Below are 5,623 nucleotides of genomic sequence, written 5' to 3'. Positions count from 1 at the left end.
AGACTGTGATACACTTATCCCCAAATTTAACCACCAGAAAACTGGAAGTGATGCTGTGGCTCAAGGGGTAGGGCAGTAGCCTTTAGCTGAAGAGCTCAGGGACAGTGCCCATGCCCAGAGTTAAAGCCCCACAACAGATGAGAGAGAGAGAGGGGGGGGGGGAGGGAGGGGGGGAGGGGGAGAGAGGGGGGAGGGAGGGGGAGGGGGAGGGGGAGGGAGGGGAGGGGGAGGGGGAGGGGGAGGGAGGGGAGGGGGAGGGGGAGGGGGAGGAGGGAGAGGGAGAGGGAGAGGGAGAGGAAGAGAGAACAATCCAGAAACAAAATAGAAACATTTGTAGAAACAAACAGTTAATTCCAGGAATTTTGTTATAAAAGAGATCAGAAATTTTTATTTAAACATTGTAACTGTGACATTAGTTGTTATTAGAAATTTATCCTCTAGCTAACAATAAATAACTGTAAACCTAACAGTTGAATATAGGTGAATTTACCAATAACTCTTCATAAATCTTTCACATTATTCTTGTCAATGAGAAAGCTTTTAATTTTAGCCTATCTCTACAAGATAGATTGTTTAATAAAAAGCTTTGAACAATAGTGAATGCATGCATAAGAAAGGTCATATTTGTAATTAGGGCAAAAATAATTACACCTTATTATTGAAGGACTTGTTCGAAGATTTCCAGAGCAAGTGTGAAACCTGAATATGTTGTATGCTATCACCACTGGACTGTTTTTCCTTTTATGTACATAGCTGGGGTAAAATATAATTTACAATTAGACATAGTGAGATTAGAAACAAATCACTAAAAAACAATTGATTATAATACTTTATAATAAACTTTGTTAATTTGTTTTTTCTCGTGTCTTATTACAATGTACTTGAAATGATGAGAGATAAGACAGTGCTTGTGTTAATCAAAAGTGAGAGAAATGATAACAGGCAAAGTGACATAGACATGATATTGATTACTACTACCCTTTGGATACATAAAAGTCACTGCTATCTGCTCAACATTATACTTGACTAACAATTTTTCACAAATACACATTCATTGTTCCCTTATTTTACCCATTGAGCACAACCAAGAAAAGGAAAATAAAGTAATAAAAGAAACAGAAATACTTTAAAGAAGAAACATGTTGCTTATCAATGCCAGATTAAAGGAATTTGTACAGATTATGTCACTTTTCCCATTAGAATAATTGGTATGGTTGGCTTACTATATTATTTGATCCACATAAAGATGTTATAGTTAAGGATGAGAAAAAAAATCTAAGTTGGTAGTAAGACAAGAAAGTCTGGGCTGGGAATTTGGCCTAGAGGTAGAGTACTTGCCTAGCATGCACAACAAAGACATGGGTTGGATTCCTCCGTACCATATACATACAAAAAAGCCAGAAGTGGTGCGGTGGCTAATGTGGTAGGGTTCTAGCTTGAAGAAAAAGCCCAAGGATAGCTCAAGGCTAGGACTGGCAAAAGAAAAAAAAAAAAAAAAAGAGACTACAACTTATTTACCATAGAAAGTCTGCAAAGCCACAAATATTAGAAGTGCTTATTGTAAGTGTTTGGCATGTTACATATCACATACTAACTGGTAAGGATAGCATGTAAAAGGATAAGTGCCAGGGCATGACTAAAATGAAGAAAATAAAACAGATATGTTGCTTTAAAGCCCTTAATTGAACAGGCCAAAGATTGTTGAAGTATTAAGTAATCAATAAATATGATGTCCACTTGAAATAATTTCATGACATATGTTTTGCATGTCTTTCAAGGTACTTACATCTTCCCAAATTAGTACCCTTTTCCTTTCATGTTGGAGAAGGGAGAGAAAAGTTGTAAGGGCAAACTCCTTTCTAGAAGTACAAGCCCAGGCTGTCTGTGAAGGAATTGAATAAAGTACTTAGGGCTAGTTCTGGCTGACTGCTCTGGCTCTGATTACCCCATTCTCAGGCACTTGATAGCAAGATCTTTTCTTTACAGATTCAGCCATGGCCATTATCTCCTTTTAGGAGATTCTCTCAAAAGACATGGCCATAACATTTTTCAAACCCTCTAGGGTCATTAGCACACTATCTCTCTTTCACCTGTTTCTTCTTATCATTTTCCAGGCTTCAGAAATTCAATTCAGTTTTCTGTAAGTTGTTAAAATGCTGAGAATGCCATTCACAATACCTACCCGCTAGGAATGTTTATACAGAATAACAGGAACGATCCATTTACTAGCTAAATTTCCTTACACAATGGAAGCATTCAACAAAATTTTATTAATTCATCCTCAAAGAATGAAAGACTTGTGTGTATAAGACTTTTGTAAAGAACTTCAGCTCGCTATAAATCAAGGATGCATAGTAACTTCAAAACCTATAGTACTGTAAGAAGTAAACCTTATTTTTTCATGTAACTACCAAACTAAGTTTTCATATAGAAATGTTAGTTACATTATAAATAAAATATATATGACAGCTTGATTGTGATTAATGTTCATAAGAAAAAACTTTAAGAGATTAGTTTTGTATGAATAGAAAATACACAAAATAATAACTTGTGTGATGAATACCTACTTCTTTCTAACTATAATTTTCAAAAAGCAAGTTTTAAGGCAGAGAAATCTGCATAATATTGCAAACACTTTTCTTTCTTTTCACAGAAGTGAACAGTTAAATTTGGGCAATATTTCTAAGAGAAATAAAATCCAATCAAATGTAGCATTGTCATTTCTCAATAATAAGTATCAGGTCTTAACAATGCACTGTTTGTGTAATTCATTCTTCTAACAAAATTCAAAATGTATATGTTAATATACAGAATGTGAGATCTGGAATAAGCAGAACTGTGTTCCACACTCTCCGAAATTCATCAATAAAATACAAAACTAAAGGCATGGATCAAGAGGTAGAATACTAGTCTTGGGGAAAGAAAATAGCAAATTTGAATGGCATCAGTTAAAACTTCACTACAGGAGCGCGCGCTCACACACACACACACACACACATTTCTGTAAGTGTTCTTATCAATAACAATTTATAGTATTGTGTTTTTATTTTAATAAGAAACAATAGCATTTTAGTTTAAAATGTTTAGTTTTTTATTACATTATCAACAAACAAACTTCCAAATCAAAGGATTTGTAGAAATTTTCATAAATTGTCTATTGACTGTATGTGATCAGATATTAAGGAATATACTAAAGTATATTGATTACACTAAGACTAGCTGTACCTATGATCCATTTTCATTCTCAGGTCTGAAGGAAAAACAGTATAACAGTTTCCCTTGCATAATACATGGGTAATGTGAGGGGCTATGTATAATGCTGGGTCTTTACAGAGAACAATAGACAATTCAGAAGAAATCAGCAATATAGCCCTCAATAAGTATTAATAGTTCTAATCTTTAACTGAAAATGACTGAACTTGAAAGGAAAGAATAGAATGACCATTCTCTACAGAACGTATTCCGGTAACCTTCTTTGGAAGTGAAAAGAGAAATTATTGAGATTATCCATGTATACTCATTGTAAATATTTTAAGACACTGGAACTTCCTCTTTTCTGACTGGAAACGTGGAGGGTGCTGTAGAGAAGAAAAGGATGTTCCTGCTGTGCCAGAAACCCTTAAGGGGGTGTGGGGGGGGGGGGCGGGGAGAGAAGGACTTTCCTTGAGCTGTAAATAAAGCGCCTGAGAAAGAAATGTGCCCAAAAGAAGGAAGTTTATCTATGAGAAAACAGAGCACTATCATAAGGAATGCAGGCAATTGTTCCTGAGATGCGAATGATGGATAGGCCAGAAAAGCGGGCAACTCCTATGTACCTGAGGAACCTAAACTGGCATTTTTTCATCAGAATCCGAGGTATCAATGGTGTGAGTCCAAAAGTCCATAAAGTGTAGCAGCTTCTTCGCCTTTTCCAGATCTTCAATGGCACCTTTGTGAATCTCAATAAGGCTTCCATGAATATGCTGAGGATTGTGAAACCATGTATGTCATGAGGTACCCAAACCTGAAATCACTCAACGAGCTCATCTGCAAGCTTGGTTGTGGCAAAATCAGTATGAAGTGAATTGCCTTAAAGGATAATGCTTCATTTGTCCGATCTCTTGGTAAATATGGGATCATCTGCAGGGAGGATCTGATTCATGAGATCTACACTGTTGGAAACCGCTTCAAAGAAGAAAATAACTTCCTGTGGCTCCTCAAGTTATCTTCTCCACCAGATGGCATGAAGAAGACAACCCACTTTGTCGAAGGTGAGATGCTGGCAGTGGGGAGGATCAGATGAACCAAGGTGCTGCCATGCTATTTTTGCAATTCGGCCTGTTAATAAACAGGCAAAAAATAAAATAATACTAATAATAGTAATAATAATAATAATAATAAGACACTATTAAGAAGAATTCTTGAACTTTCTGCTCAGCTTCAGGCTTTAGTAAATATAGATGTGACTTTTTCTGACTTTAGGCTACTAAACTGTTTTTAACTTAGAGCATTTCCTTTATAATACCTAAAATTGAAGTGGTTTCATTAATAGACATGGAATATACATAATAGAATGTTTTCACAAATATGCCATTTTTAGCGCCCAAGAAGTTATATCTAAGGAGCCACATCTTTAAAATAGTCACAAAATTTTATATAAAGTACCCATTTGTCCCCACTGTCTGTGAATTGAGTAAGAGACTATCTTCAGCAGATGCCTTGCTCCAAGAAGTGAAACTTCCTTGGGCTGTTTATGGAAATGTTTACTTTCTTTTGGATAGAGCCCATCAATAAGTACTAATGCATTCTGATATCTGCTGTAACTCATTTAAATTTCCATGTTAGACTTTACTTTTCTTGACTTCTGTTCAAATCCCATCCACCTTTTTGCAGTATAATTTTTTGGTTTCATAATATTAACAATTTATGTAAATGAAAATAATATATATATATATATTCATATGTCCAGTATATAACCAGCAGTTACAGTTCAGATTTTTTTTACTCTAATGCCGATATTTTCCAAATAGGGCAATCATAAGTTTTCCAGAAACATGTCTATTATCTAACAGTGAGGTCCTTCAAAACAGACACTGAAGGACTGGGAGAGTAGCCTACTGGTAGAGTGCTTCCTAGCATGAACAAAGCCCTCGGTTCGATTCCTCAGTACCATATACAAAGAAAAAAACGAACATGGTGCTGTGGTTCAAGTGGTAGAGTTAGTGGTAGTGTGCTAGCCTTCAGAACACCCAAGGACAGTTGTCAAGCTTGGTGTTCTATCCCAGGTCTAGCCATATTATATATACATATATATTAGTACATGGGCTCTGTAGATAGAGAGCTCTCAAGTCAACAAAATAAGGGAATAAGGACAACAAAATAGGTCAGTGATTAGGGGACAATTATGTGAACTCTACTGAGTGACTTTGTGCCTCTGACCAGGCTGTCATTATTTGAGGCTGCATCCAAGTAAGGCTAGGCCAAATAGTTTTCATGAATAGAATGTAATTTCTAGGGAAGAAAAAAGAAAAAACTTGTAAATTATTAACAGTCAAGAACTACAAAAGCTTGGAAAGTAGCCACATCTCCAAATAAAGTGAATTTGTGTGGGAACAAATAATGTTATAAACAAGAAGCATTTAAA

The 5,623-nt window shown here is 35.8% G+C and overlaps 1 pseudogene; it reads left to right on the top strand.

Moving 5' to 3' along the window:
* The first annotated feature begins 3,309 nt into the window (after positions 1-3,309).
* Positions 3,310-4,347, top strand: LOC150069532 (large ribosomal subunit protein uL30 pseudogene; annotated as a pseudogene).
* Positions 4,348-5,623: the final 1,276 nt, after the last annotated feature.

Source organism: Megascapheus bottae, chromosome 1 (genome assembly GCF_031878675.1).
Source record: "Megascapheus bottae isolate mThoBot1 chromosome 1, mThoBot2.hap1, whole genome shotgun sequence".
Taxonomy (NCBI): domain Eukaryota; kingdom Metazoa; phylum Chordata; class Mammalia; order Rodentia; family Geomyidae; genus Megascapheus; species Megascapheus bottae.
Note: the sequence above shows the minus strand (reverse complement) of the source record. Positions and strands in the feature narration are given on the sequence as shown.